The sequence below is a fragment of the Crinia signifera genome, chromosome 5 (assembly GCF_055691185.1).
Source record: "Crinia signifera chromosome 5, ASM5569118v1, whole genome shotgun sequence".
Taxonomy (NCBI): Eukaryota; Metazoa; Chordata; class Amphibia; order Anura; family Myobatrachidae; genus Crinia; species Crinia signifera.
In genome coordinates, this window is record NC_139221.1 from 83,457,651 (window position 1) to 83,472,375 (window position 14,725).

At 47.9% G+C, this 14,725-nt stretch overlaps 1 long non-coding RNA gene across 1 annotated transcript; it reads right to left on the reverse strand.

Moving 5' to 3' along the window:
* Positions 1 to 631: 631 nt before the first annotated feature.
* On the reverse strand, positions 632 to 14,502 carry LOC146079499 (uncharacterized). Its single transcript, XR_014474570.1, has 5 exons — positions 14,469 to 14,502; positions 4,957 to 5,040; positions 1,777 to 1,854; positions 1,041 to 1,144; positions 632 to 919 (listed from the first exon to the last, which is right to left on the reverse strand). It is a non-coding gene; the product is annotated as an uncharacterized LOC146079499 (long non-coding RNA).
* Positions 14,503 to 14,725: the final 223 nt, after the last annotated feature.

Genomic DNA, 14,725 nt, shown 5'->3' on the forward strand with positions numbered 1-14,725 from the left:
GTTTTTTTGTGTGCTTTTCCACAGTGCCAGTGAGTGAGCGGCTTGCCCCCCCCCCCCAACCCCGTCAGGAGGAGACGGAGCAGCCGAGCACCAGCTCTGGTGGTAAGTACAGTAATGTACAGTACAGTAATACTCTACTTACAGTATGGGCCCAACCTGTAACATACAGTAGCTACAGTACAGTAGTTCTCTACCTGCACTGTTGTAATTAAGGCTGAGAAAAGATGTTAGTCCATCAAGTTCAACCAACTGAACTGTACTGGACAGTATCTAGAGTAACTTCTACTGTAACTACTGTACTGACTTGAGTAAAACATACTGTACAGTATCTACAGTACAGTATACAGTAGCAGAGCCAGCCCTAGCCTAAATGCCCCCTAGGCAACATTTTGGCTGTTGCCCCCTAGCACATCCACTAGTTCCACCTCAGGCCTACTGTACAGTATATTCTGTGTGTTACTGCGGCTGTAACTGCATACGGAACGCTACAGTATGTTACAGTGATTTCCATGAATATGTGTGTGTCTTGCTGAACCCCCACCCCAAACAAATTAAAAGAAAAAGTGTGTGTGATTTTAACTTTTTTTTTTCTATTCTGTACTGTACCTTGCTACCTTTTCCCCACTGATTGTACTGTATGCCATATCATCCATCTGCTGTCAATAAAAGTGTTTACTACAGTATATTTGCTGTAGCATACAATAAGTTACTGTTACTGAAAAATGACAATGATACATTGGAGTGAGAATAAATTTTTAAAATACTAATAATAAAACATTAACATATATACAGTACACTAACACAAAAAAATGAAATTAAATAAAACAAACTAAAATATTAAATATAAAATCAATAAACTGGTGCATGAGCACCCTCAGTAATTCCACCGCCCTCAGCCTTTGAGCCCTCTGTTGATGTTCTGTGGGGGAAAGTAAAATGGTATCGTTACTATAAGTACTGTACAGTACAACACAAATACAGTTATTGTTATTATTACTCTAAAACCTTTGAATCACTGACATACTGTACTGTGACTGTACCTCTATAATTTGTGAGCCTGGTTCTGGCCTGCCTTGCTGATGGCGACGGTGGGTGGTTGCAAACATTGGCAGTTCCGGCCTTGGGCCCCCATGGACGATTGGCACTGTAGTGGGCGAAAAAATGAGCATTAGAATACAGTACTGTGCATTACAATTTGTGACCTAGTGCACTGTACTGTAAATGGACAATGGTGCCACAAGGAAGGGGTGTGGTCACACAAAAGTAAGTACTGTACAATACACAAAGCACAATCATTTACTGTGCACATTACACCACATGTAGTGCCCTTCTTCATATTACAGTAAGTCATACAGTTTTACACCTTATACACATAATGTGCACAGTTGTTGGCTTATCTACTGTACATCTGCCTCTGTCAATCCAGCAACTCTCTGTCCATGTCCATTAGAAGCTCCATTCCCTGTGTCCCTCCAGCAGCTTCCCCACCTCTGAACATCCTCTCACTTGTCTGTAGCATGTACAGAACCTGTTCCACTTAGTGGCCCTTCCTTCTTCACTTCGACGGCGGTGGTGGTACTGTATGACATCAAATAAAGCATGCCATGCCTGAATAAGAAGCTGCTGGGATTGGCTTTTCTGTTGGAATTACTGTTCAGGACTGTGGCAGAGGTGGAACTTAGTTCCCCCTACCATCAGAGGTGGTGGAAACCAGTTGCACCCCATTCCCCCACAGTTTTACCCTTGGTTACAGTACAGTACTACAGTAATTCTTACCACTTTCATCCTCCTCCTCATCTTCCTCCAACTCCATGACCACTTCTTCCTCCTCCTCCACCTCCATCTCAATGATGTCTGAGTGGAGAAAAAAAGGAAAATACTGTAGTATAAAAAACATTATTTGCCTACTACTGTACAGTACATCTCCGTAGAAGAAGGCCCTAATGCTGTAGATTGAAATGCCTACACATCATCTCCAAGCGGGCACCAGCCACCTACTGTAAAACCAGCCAAGGCCCAATGCTGCATCACACCCACCGCAGAGCCCCCCAAAGTGAATGCCTAAACCAAATGGCATCGTCAGGTCCTCCAGAACCACCTGCACTTCCACCCTCTTCAGCAACCAACCCCCACCTCCGCATCCCACAAAGCACCCCCTCCACCGGACAGAGGCATCTGGCTGCCCTTAGCAGAGTAGGTCCAGACCAGGGGCGGGCTGGGCCGGGGGGCAGGGTGCCACATGCCCCCCGGGCCAGTATGTAGTGGCTGGGCTGGGCCGTGTGGATTGCCCAGCTGCAGCTGTCTCCGGGTTCTGCTGCCACACACAGGTGACAGTCTCCATTTATGGCGACGGCCCCTTCAAAAATGGCCGTCGCCTTGGAGGAGACAGACACTAGAGGTACTGCTGTACCTCTAGTGTCTGTCAGAGGATGACAGCGCGGCCAGCGCTACCCGGAAGTGCGGCTTCGGGTAGCGCTGGCGCGCTGTTTAAAAGGAACCCTATGCAACGAGCATTTACCTGGGGGGGGGACTGGCCGGGGCCCGGGAACAGTTTACCTGCGGAGGCCGCCGGCGGGAGCGCGGGTGGCACTGCACCAGGTCTGCCAGGGGAAGCTGCATGTAGGCCCTGGAGGAGCTCATGGAGGCTGAGCTCGAGCTGACCCTGCCTGTCTTGTAAGTACATTGCTCTACCTAGACTTATACATATAGATATTCTGGGGTGTGTGTGTGTGTGTGTATTTATGTATGTATGTATGTATGTATGTGTGTGTGTACATACCGGTAATGAGCAAACAGTGGCACTCCATGGGTTAAAGCAGGCAAATATATGTTTATTGGGCATTACAGTGTGTTGCAATATGTGTAATGGGCATTGCGGTGTTGGCATTATGTGTAAAGGGTATTGTTTCATTGGCATTACGGTGTGTGGCATTGTTTAATTGGCATTACGGTGTGTGGCATTGTTTAATTGGCATTACGGTGTGTGGCATTATGTTTAATTGGCATTACGGTGTTGGCATTACGGTGTGGCAATATGTGTAATTTGCATTATGTGTAATGGGCATTGTTTAATTGGCATTACGGTGTTGGCATTATGTTTAATTGGAATTACGGTGTGGCAATATGTGTAATTGGCATTATGTGTAATGGGAATTGTTTAATTGGCATTAGGGTGTGTGGCATTATGTGTAATGGGCATTACGTTACTGGCATTATGTGTGGGCATTACAGTGTGTGGCAATATGCGTAATGGGCATTGCGGTGTTGGCATTATGTTTAATTGGCATTACGGTGTGTGTGGCAATATGTGTAATGGGCATTGTGGTGTTGGCATTATGTGTAATGGGCATTGTTTAATTGGCATTACGGTGTGTGGCATTATGTTTATTTGGCATTATGGTATGTGGCATTATGTTTATTTGGCATTACGGTGTGGCAATATGTGTAATTGGCATTATGTGTAATGGGCATTGTTTAATTGGCATTACGGTGTGTGGCATTATGTTTAATTGGCATTACGGTGTGTGTGGCAATATGTGTAATGGGCATTGTGGTGTTGGCATTATGTGTAATGGGCATTGTTTAATTGGCATTACGGTGTGTGGCATTATGTTTATTTGGCATTATGGTGTGTGGCATTATGTTTATTTGGCATTACGGTGTGGTGATATGTGTAATTGGCATTATGTGTAATGGGCATTGTTTAATTGGCATTACGGTGTGTGGCATTATGTGTAATGGGCATTACGTTGCTGGCAATATGTGTGATGGACATTGCGGTGCTGGCATTATGTGTAATGGCCATTGTTTAATTGGCATTACGGTATGTGGCCTTACGGTGTGTGGCATTATGTTTAATTGGCATTACGGTGTGTGGCAATATGTGTAATGGGCATTGTGGTGTTGGCATTATGTGTAATGGGCATTGTTTACTTGGCATTACGGTGTGCGGCATTATGTGGAATAGGCATTACGGTGTGTGGCATTATGTGTAATGGGAATTACGGTGTTGGCTTTATGTGGAATAGGCATTACAGTGTGTGGCTTTATGTGTAATGGGCATTACGGTGTTGGCTTTATGTGTAATGGGCATTACAGTGTGTGGCATTATGTGTAATGGGCATTACGGTGTTGGCTTTATGTGGAATGGGCATTACAGTGTGTGGCATTATGTGTAATGGGCATTACGGTGTTGGCTTTATGTGGAATGGGCATTACGGTGTGTGGCATTATGTGTAATGGGCATTAAGGTGTTGGCTTTATGTGGAATGGGCATTACGGTGTGTGGCATTATGTGTAATGGGCATTACGGTGTTGGCTTTATGTGGAATGGGCATTACGGTGTGTGGCATTATGTGTAGTGGGCATTACAGTGTTGGCTTTATGTGGAATGGGCATTACGGTGTGTGGCATTATGTGTAATGGGCATTACAGTGTAAAATTTTGCAGCGCGCCTGCGGCATGCGCTGTCCCTATTCCGTGTGTGTGTGTGGGGGGAAGGATTGTTTAATAATTGCTGCATACTAGATAGAGGGGAGAGGATAGGGCGGTGAAACGATGGTGATGGTGGTGGGCCACTTGCATGTGTTGCCCCCCAGGCTGAAAGTTGCCAGCCAGCCCCTGGTCCAGACTAGCGAGAAGCCACAGTCAGACAAGGTGTACTGGTCACCCCCCCACCACACACCCAATAACAACAGGACTGCACTGTACTGTAGTTTAACCCATTGTTTGTGCAGTAGCAGAGATCCTGTGAGATGTCTCGCTTCTCTCGTAATGGTTGGCAATAACATTGCACAGTACCCCCTGCATTGTACAGTATAATTTACTGTATGCAAGATCGTGTATTGTTTTATTAAATACTGTAAACCTTGCTTAGTAATGTACACTGCATTGTTGATCGCTATTCACACACAACCCCAATTGTTCATAGTGTATGTACTGTACCACTGTACTTACTGAATGGCGCCGCCTCCTCCTGCTCCTCCCCCTCTTCCTCCTCCACCACCTCATCTCCCTGGGTGGAGGTGTGCCTTATTGATGCTGCAAATGTAAAAAAAACACTGTAAACATACTGTACAGTAAATTGCCTACTACTGTACAACTCCATAGAAGAAGTACCTAATGCTGTAAATTGAAATGCCTACACATCATCTCCAAGCGGGCACCAGCCACCTACTGTACTGTACAACCAGCCAAGGCCCAAATGCTGCGTGACACCCACCGCAGAGCCCCCCAAAGTGAATGCCTAAACCAAATGGCATCGTCAGGTCCTCCAGAACCACCTGCACTTCCACCCTCTTCAGCAACCAACCCCCACCTCCGCATCCCACAAAGCACCCCCTCCACCGGACAGAGGCATCTGGCTGCCCTTAGCAGAGTAGGTCCAGACTAGCGAGAAGCCACAGTCAGACAAGGTGTACTGGCCACCCCCCCCCACCCCCTCCCCCCCACCACACACCCAATAACAACAGGACTGCACAGTACTGTAGTTTAACCCATTGTTTGTGCAGTAGCAGAGATCCTGTGAGATGTCTCACTTCTCTCGTAATGGTTGGCAATAACATTGCACAGTACCCCCTGCATTGTACAGTATAATGGGGCAGATGTATGAAGCGTCGTTATGTGCTTTATGCACATAACGCACGATAATTACCTGTGTTACCGCATCTTTCTAATGTATGAAGGCAGTGTTAACGTGCGAAGTGTCAGTGCGTTCCTCATAACGAATATCTGGGTAATGAGTGGGTTTTTTCCCCTTACCCGAATGTATGATCAGTTCCTGGGTGGTTTTCGCACGTTATCTATTCCTGCTTTCTTCGCCTGCTCAGAGCTGCCGATAACTGAGTATTTTCTGCTCTGTTGTATTTTTTAATAAAGTTTTTTTTTTTTGTATCCTGAGAGGATTGGCTGGGGCGGCTGACAGGGGCTGGGGCGGCTGACAGGACCTGCGTCTGAGAGGAGAGGATCGGCGGCTGGTGACTGGTGAGCAGATTGGCGGCCACAAAAGGGGATTTGGTGAAATCCGGACCACCGGACTGCCTGACCTCCGAACCGGACCAGCTGTGTCCGTCTCCCTGCTTTGCGCGCTCCGGTCTGTCCGGGGGGAGTGATTACTGACACACTCCTTCCCCGTAGCTGCCGGACCGGGCTGAGACGTACTCTCTGCCCCGGAGCTTACTAGCGCTGTCTTCTGCCGCTGCTGCTCCCGCAGTGACGGCGAGTGCAGCCAGTGTCAAACTTACATGAAGCAGGGACTGGGGACATGAATTGCAGTTCATCTGTCATTCATTTGAGTAAAAGGAGCGAAGGAGGCGCTGTCCCCGGCCGCTCTGCATCCCTGCTGCTGCCACCTCTTTGCCTGTCAAGCTGTGTTTTACAGCTTGACAGGCAAAGAGGCGGCGGCAGCAGCAGCAGGGCACCAGGAGCACACACAGATTTAGGGGGGGGCACCCGGGCACTTCCCCCCCCCCCCCCTGTCACTTCTACCTTTTTTTTTAACTAACGCGCGTAGGAGCTTCTAGGGCTCAGGCTGCCCCGTCGGCTGCACTGAGCCGCGCGCACACAGCGAGTGGTGCGATCCACTATTAAATTGTAGTTTTACCCACCCCCCTGTGTTGCGCCCCACAGACTAGACTGGCAGGTGGAGATAGAGTAACCTCCCCGCCTTCTGACCCGGCTCTTGTAGTGTACGAGGTGCTGAGTGATGTCACTCCTGCACGCTCCCTGTGTTAGGGGGACAGGTGGATCTTTCTGCAGACACGCACCAGAGGAATGCTAAAAAGGAGGGACTGCTGACAGCTGCCTGTCCAAGAAAAGAGACAGCAGGTTTTTAATCTGGCATTTGTCATGTATTTTTCCCCCCTTCCTCTACCCGCCCATGTCCTCTAACCATGGCTTATGGCCACAGCCTGTCACCCCACACACATTGTCCCCACTCATCCTGTCACCCCAAACTCGCTATCCCCACCTTCCCACTCCCAGGCTGTCACCTCACACCCATAGTCCCTGTGCATCCTGTCACCCCACACTGGCCACACTCACCTTCCTGCTCACACCCTGTCACCCCACACCCATTGTCCCCACTCATCCTGTCACCCCCGACATTCCTGCTCACAGCCCGTCACCCTGAGCCATTGTCCCAGCTTATCCTGTCATCCCAAACTTGCTACCCCCACCTTCCTGCTCAGATTCCACCCCCCCACATCCATTGTCTGCACTCATCCTGTCACCCCACAGACACTATCACCACCTTCCTGCTCAAAGCTCATCAACCCACACCCCTTGTCCTCACTCATCCTGTCACCCCAAACCTGCTTCCCCTGCATTCCCGCTCACAGCCGATCACCCAACACCCTTTGTCCCCACTTATCCTGTCACCCCACACACACTACCCCACCTCCCTGTGGCTCCCCTGCACCCTGTCACACTAGAGCAGGCAGCGCGGCAGCTGTGACACACAGTAGTGTGCTGTGGAGGGGGCCTGATTAGCACATGGAGGCAAGACACTCTCCTGTCCCTCCTTTCTCTCCCCATCGCTGTCCCTCTCTTTTGGTCTCGCTCTCTCTCTGTCCCTCCTCTCTCTCCCTGGCGCTGTCCCTACTTTTCTCTCTTTCTCCTTGTCGCTGTCCCTCTTCTCCTCTCGCTCTCCATCGCTGTCATTTTCTCTCCCCATCACTGTCCCTCTTTCAATCTCTCCCCATCGCTGTCACCCTCTCTCCCCATCATTGTCCGTCATTCTCTCTCCCCACTGCTGTCACCTCACCCCATCGCTGTCCCTTCTCTCTTCCCACCGCTCTCACCCTCCCCATTGCTGGACCTCCCTCTCTCCCCATCCCTATCCCTCCTTCTTCTTTCTCTACCTGATGCTGTCTCTCCTTCTTTAGCTCCCTTCTTTAGCTCCCCAACATTGTCCCTGGGTAGGGCCCTTTAAGTATTTTGCTACGAAGCCCATGTTCTAGTTACGCCCCTGGTGGTAGCTTGAGCTGTGCTTTAGCAGCCGTAAGCACCATAGAAGTGTCAGCTCAGCACAGCATGTGATGTCCACATTCTCATGCCTTACACACTACACTTAAGGACATGCCCATTTTAAGTGACCACGCCCCTTTATAGGTGACCACGCCCCCTTTTAAAGTAGCCACGCCGGCTTGCCCTTGCCTTTACTTTTGCATACCCCCACTTCTAAATTTCCACTTCGAGCACTGTATATATATATATATATATATATATATTTTTTTTTTTTTTAATATTTTTCTTTTTTATTTACTGTTACTATGGTGATGGTTTGCTATGTCACTACTGGCGCGTCTCTTCTGGATGACGTCAGGTAGGTGTGAAGGGAGACTGTGATACTATTGGTTCTCACCTCTCCCGCCTCCACGTGGTTTTGCTAGTTAAACTGGACTGTTTGTTACTTCTCTAACCTGATGACAAATTAAAGAGATTTGAAACGTTGACAACCGAACCGGCTGCTGTTTGAATTCATTATTAGAGGTACGAGTGCCGCGCCATCGACTACTACTATATATATATATATATATATATATATATATATATATATATATATATATATATATATATAGTAGCAGAGATAAACTGCACACACAAACAGGTTCAGCCACTGAGTGCCCGGCTCAGATAAAGTGTTGTATAGAGAGACAAAACTGATAGCCAGCAACATCAGGTTTTTTAACCCCTTCCCGACATTTGACGTACATTTACGTCATGGTCGGGAAGTACTTCCCGACACATGGCGTAAATGTACGTCATGGCTTTAAACTGTCACCGCATCTATAGACGCGGTGACAGTTTAAACATGTCTGCTGTCCCTGACAGCAGACATGTCCCTGCATGCCCAGGGGGGGCTGCGATGCCGCCCCCCCGTCGGCGATCGCTGTGATTGGCTGTTCAGTGTGAACAGCCAATTACAGCATTTTCTGTGTTACCGGCGAATAACGTTTGCCGGTGACACAGGGATCGGAGGTGATTGGTGCTGTAAAGTACAGCACCAATCACCACGGGGTGTAAGGGTGACACTGGTGTCACCCCACCTCACCCCGCCCGCCCCCAAAGGCCGTGATTGGTTCGTCGGACCGACAAACCAATCACAGCCATGGAGAGGGATTTAAACTAACGGTGACTGCACTGCAGACGCCATTCGGGTCTGGAATTGCGTGCAGTGCGGTCACCGTGGCTATCTGCCGTAGTATACTGACCTGATCCTTGCAAATACTTACCTGATCACTGCTTGTAGCGTGCTGGATGCTTCCTGGATCCTGTTACTACTTGTGACTTCCTGTGTTGTGCTGCTGCAGTGTGATAGCGTTATAGATAGAGAGATAGAGAGAGATAGAGAGATGTACAGAATGTGTATATATGTAAAAAATATATAGCACAATCTGTCACAATCTGTCACTATCTCTCTATCTCTCGCTTCCCTCCAAGCTACTTGAGACACTCACCTTACACATGTTCTTAACCCACATCATTTATTGGACCCGATAAACAAAAAAGAAAAAAGTCTAGCGCTCTATATCAGATAGAATTAAACTTTGCCCTCAATTTTTTTTTAAATGTATTATTGGACCCACCTCACTCAGGCTTTTGTTCCCAATACCCCCTAAGGGGGGATTCAATTGTGGGCCAAGGAACCGCATCGCACCATTATCTCACAACCCACTCTCCTCCTGAATTGGCACAGTTCTATACACAGTACTATGAGGCTGCAAGAAAAATTGTCTGAGGTGCCAAAAGTGCAACTTTTGCAACAGTAACTAGTGTTCTTGAGAACTTCGTCCCCAGTTATTTGCACTAATACCGCTTCTCCCCCATGTATGAAGTGGCCGGGATGCAGTAAAGGACAGGGGCTCTATGCGCCCCTGTTCATATCGGCGCTGCTATAAAAATGATAGCAGGCCGAAGGTATGAACGGTCAGCATCGCTGACCGTTCCGCACGAAGCCTGCTTTGGCTTTGCTAGCTTCAGGCTGGCGAAGCCCTATCTAAACAGCAGGGACAGCGCTGTCCCTGCTGTTAGGTCTAGGCTGCGCTGGGTATCTCGCGTGAACAGCGAGATCCCGCGCATGGCCAGTGCGGCCGGCCAGGGGACAGGAGATAGCGCATCAGTATTATCTAATGCGCTATCTCCAGAAAGGGACATCGCCGGAGGGGGGAGTTAACACTCCCCTGCTTCGGCAGACAAGATGTTAATACATCTTGTCGATGTCCCTTCCTGCTTCGCCTCACTATTGAGGCGAAGCAGGAAGTATCATAGCGGCGCAATAAGCGCTGCTATGATACATCTGCCCCTGTATATCTATATCTATCTATATATCTATATCTATCTCTATATCTATAGATATATATAAATAAAACAGGTTACCAGGCACACCATTTTTTTGTTTGCATTATTTTTTTATTACAGAAGTTGATCACCCCTTACAATGCTCTATTCCAACCCATAAATATACATTTTCAGGCCATAACAGAAGTAAAGCTCTCATATTTAACTGTGTCAAATAAAGTGATACAAATTATTAAGAAAACTTTGAACTTCTGAAGTTACAAATCTGTCTTTTTTCTGCAAAAGTTAAAAAACAACTGTAATAGTTTATTTGCAACATTGTGACAGAGCAAAGAGCATTCCAGGCCACAATTGTATAGACAAATAAAGAGTCTCTGCTGAATTGTAGACAAATAAATATTGATTTTGAAATTACACAATAACTCTTTATCCTAGACACATCCCTCTATACCGCCACTACATTACTGATCCCAAAAAACCTGCTAGTATATTATAGTCCTATCTATACATGCTCCCACTTTACTGACCCCTCTATACCCTACGCTACATTACTGACCTCTCTATACCCAACACTACATTACTATCCCCATTATACCCTACACTATATTAATGACCCGTCTCGAAGTTGAACTGCTCTGTAAAACATCACTACTACCTCTGTGTACAGGATGTGGTCATGGTGCCAAAGCCGTAACGTCTACAGCCACCATTCCAGGTTAGGGTATGGCTATGGAAGGGGGTGAATTAAGTTCAGGCACTAGTAGAAGTTAGAGTAAGGCTGTAGGTAATGGCGATTAAGGATAATGCGGCAGAGGAGGGGGGGGGGAGGCAAGTTTAGGCAGTAGGGTGCAGGGATTAGGTTTAGACATTAGTATGGAGGGACATAGTCAGGCTAGAGGGGGGCGGTTAGGGTCTGGCTTTTTGGGGGGAGGAGGCATAGGCTGCTGTAAGGGATGGTTAGGGCTGGTGGGTAGGTAGGGTGGGTTAGGACATATACAGAGCCCCTGTAAAGATTATCTGCATAGAAATGCTGGGGTCAGTCTTTGGACTGCAGCATCCCCACCACTGGAATATTTTATGTATCCCCTGTGCACTACATAAATACACTATTTTACAAGGTAAAGTACAGACAAAATGGGAAAACCCCCATCCTCAACTGAAAACTCAGACAAATGTATTATACTCATACTATCGACAACCTTTTACCAGCCTGACAGATCCTACACATGCACACACACTCCATAGTACATGGATTTACCATGGGGACTGTATGTATTTACCATGGGGACATGTGTCTGTATAATTTTTTGCAGGCGCAGGCCAGTATGTATAGGTTATCACTGTCACTTTCCACCAACGTTTATTAGAATATGCGGTATCATACACATTGCTGTTGCAGGCTATCAATGTATATGTGATCGCTACCACTGCCCACCAATATTTATATTTCCACTGCCCATCCAATATTTATATGCCCACTGCCACCAATTATTATATTTTTATATGACCACTGCAACCAATGAAAATTTAATTAAATGATCACTGCCCACCAATGTATTTATTTAAATGGCAAATATATATATGTGTATGTATTGCGTGTGCAGGCCAGCAATGTATACATTAATGCTGTGTACACACGGGGGAGATATATTGCTAGCAATATATTGCTGAGTAATATATTGCTCAGTGTACTTGCAATATATCTCCGCAATATATTTCTCAGCAATATATTGCTCAGTTTCCAGTTTTTCAGAGGGACCTACAATTTTCCCTGAAAATTGCTAGCAATTTTGACTAGATTTTTTTTACCCTCTATTTAAAATCATTTATGAGTGACTTGGGTTGTGGGAAGTCCTTCTGGAAGGGAATAAAAGTGTATATGGTGTATATACAGATGTAGCAGGGGTCATCTTTGTAGGGGCAGGATAATCTAGCGGCAGCAGCCGCTAGTGCCCCGCTCCTGCCAGGGGTGTGGGGGGCACAAGACGGCCGTGCGGCCCCTGCCACCCCGACACCAATGCCCCCTTCATTTATATTGAGCCCACATACTATTGGTGTGGGGCAGCATGGCAATGCTCATGCCGCCCACCGATGGTGCAAATCACCATCGATGGGCAGCATGAACATAATCATGCTGCCCGACGCCAATGCCCCCTTCATTTTTTCAAAGCCACATACTATTGGTGTGGGGCAGCATGGTAATGCTCATGCCGCCCACCGATGGTGCAAATCACCATCGATGGGCAGCATGAACATAATCATGCTGCCCGACGCCAATGCCCCCTTCATTTTTTCAATGCCACATACTATTGGTGTGGGGCAGCATGGTAATGCTCATGCCGCCCACCGATGGTGCAAATCACCATCGATGGGCAGCATGAACATAATCATGCTGCCCGACGCCAATGCCCCCTTCATTTTTTCAATGCCACATACTATTGGTGTGGGGCAGCATGGTAATGCTCATGCCGCCCACCGATGGTGCAAATCACCATCGATGGGCAGCATGAACATAATCATGCTGCCCGACGCCAATGCCCCCTTCATTTTTTCAAAGCCACATACTATTGGTGTGGGGCAGCATGGCAATGCTCATGCCGCCCACCGATGGTGCAAATCACCATCGATGGGCAGCATGAACATAATCATGCTGCCCGACGCCAATGCCCCCTTCATTTTTTCAATGCCACATACTATTGGTGTGGGGCAGCATGGTAATGCTCATGCCGCCCACCGATGGTGCAAATCACCATCGATGGGCAGCATGAACATAATCATGCTGCCCGACGCCAATGCCCCCTTCATTTTTTCAAAGCCACATACTATTGGTGTGGGGCAGCATGGCAATGCTCATGCCGCCCACCGATGGTGCAAATCACCATCGATGGGCAGCATGAACATAATCATGCTGCCCGACGCCAATGCCCCCTTCATTTTTTCAAAGCCACATACTATTGGTGTGGGGCAGCATGGTAATGCTCATGCCGCCCACCGATGGTGCAAATCACCATCGATGGGCAGCATGAACATAATCATGCTGCCCGACGCCAATGCCCCCTTCATTTTTTCAAAGCCACATACTATTGGTGTGGGGCAGCATGGTAATGCTCATGCCGCCCACCGATGGTGCAAATCACCATCGATGGGCAGCATGAACATAATCATGCTGCCCAACACCAATGCCCTCTACAACAGCCTATGCACTTACTGGATAGTGCGGCTGTACAGGACTAGCGTGCTGATGGGGGAGATGCTGCTGTGAGCGCGGGCAGAGAAACGGCGGTACTGTTGAAGCAGGAGATGGCTCCGTGACACGGCGGGTGGGCGGTGACACGGCAGGCGCTGGACTAGTATGTGTCGCTTGTCGCTGGTGCACAGTGCTTTGTGCACCGGCGACCAGCAATTTTGGGGGAGAATCGGAGGAGCAAGCTCCTGCGACCAGCGACCATGAAGGGCTGGCCGCGGGAGCGCGCTCCCAGCCATTTATCGCTGGCTGCACATGAAATAACTGGCAATATGGTCACTGAGCGACCATTTTGCCAGCGATTTTGTGACTAATTGCAGCAGTGTGTACGCACCTTAACACTGACACTGTCCACCAACGTTGATTAAAATTGGTGGTAATGTATACATTGCTGGCCTGTGCCAGCAATGTATAAATACAGTGGACATATACATATATATACATTGGTGGGCTGTGGGCTTATACATAAATAAAAATTGGTCCCAGTGGGCATCAGCATATAAACAAACATTGGTGGCAGTGGGCATTGGCAAATAAATAAACTAAAATTGGTGGCAGTGGGGATTGGCATATAAATAAACAAACATTGGTGGCAGTGGGCATTGCCATATAAATAAACATTGGTGGCAGTGTAGTCACTTTTGTGCTGCTGGCGTGGGGACAGTTGGACGTGCAGGCACTTGATTCTCCCCCCCCTCCTCCCTGCTCTGTGCACTGCAGAGACGAGCAGGGGGGGAGGGAGCGGGGAAAGGTCAGCAGCCAGACTCTGCTGCTGCACAACGGAACGGAGCAGGGAGAGGAGAAAAGTTAACCCCTCAATTAGACAGCGGCTCCCTTCTCCCTGCAGTGGATATGGCCGGTCACCAACAAGTTACTGTTGCTGCATTAAAATACTTTGCTTGCCCAGCTACACGGCTCTGTTTACCTCAGAGACTACACAGGACACAGGAGGATGAAGGAGCGCAGCACAGCCAATCATAACCGCAGAACAGAACACATGACACAAACCATGAGGCATCATGGGATTTTCACATTGCGCATGTGCAGTAGATACAAGCCAGACGAAAAATCACCCGGATAGCGAAGGTCAGGCATCGCAACTGACATAAAATAACGCATCCATATATCGCAAAATCATAAGATGATACATTTGCCTATAACTGGAGTCCACTTCTCTGCGAA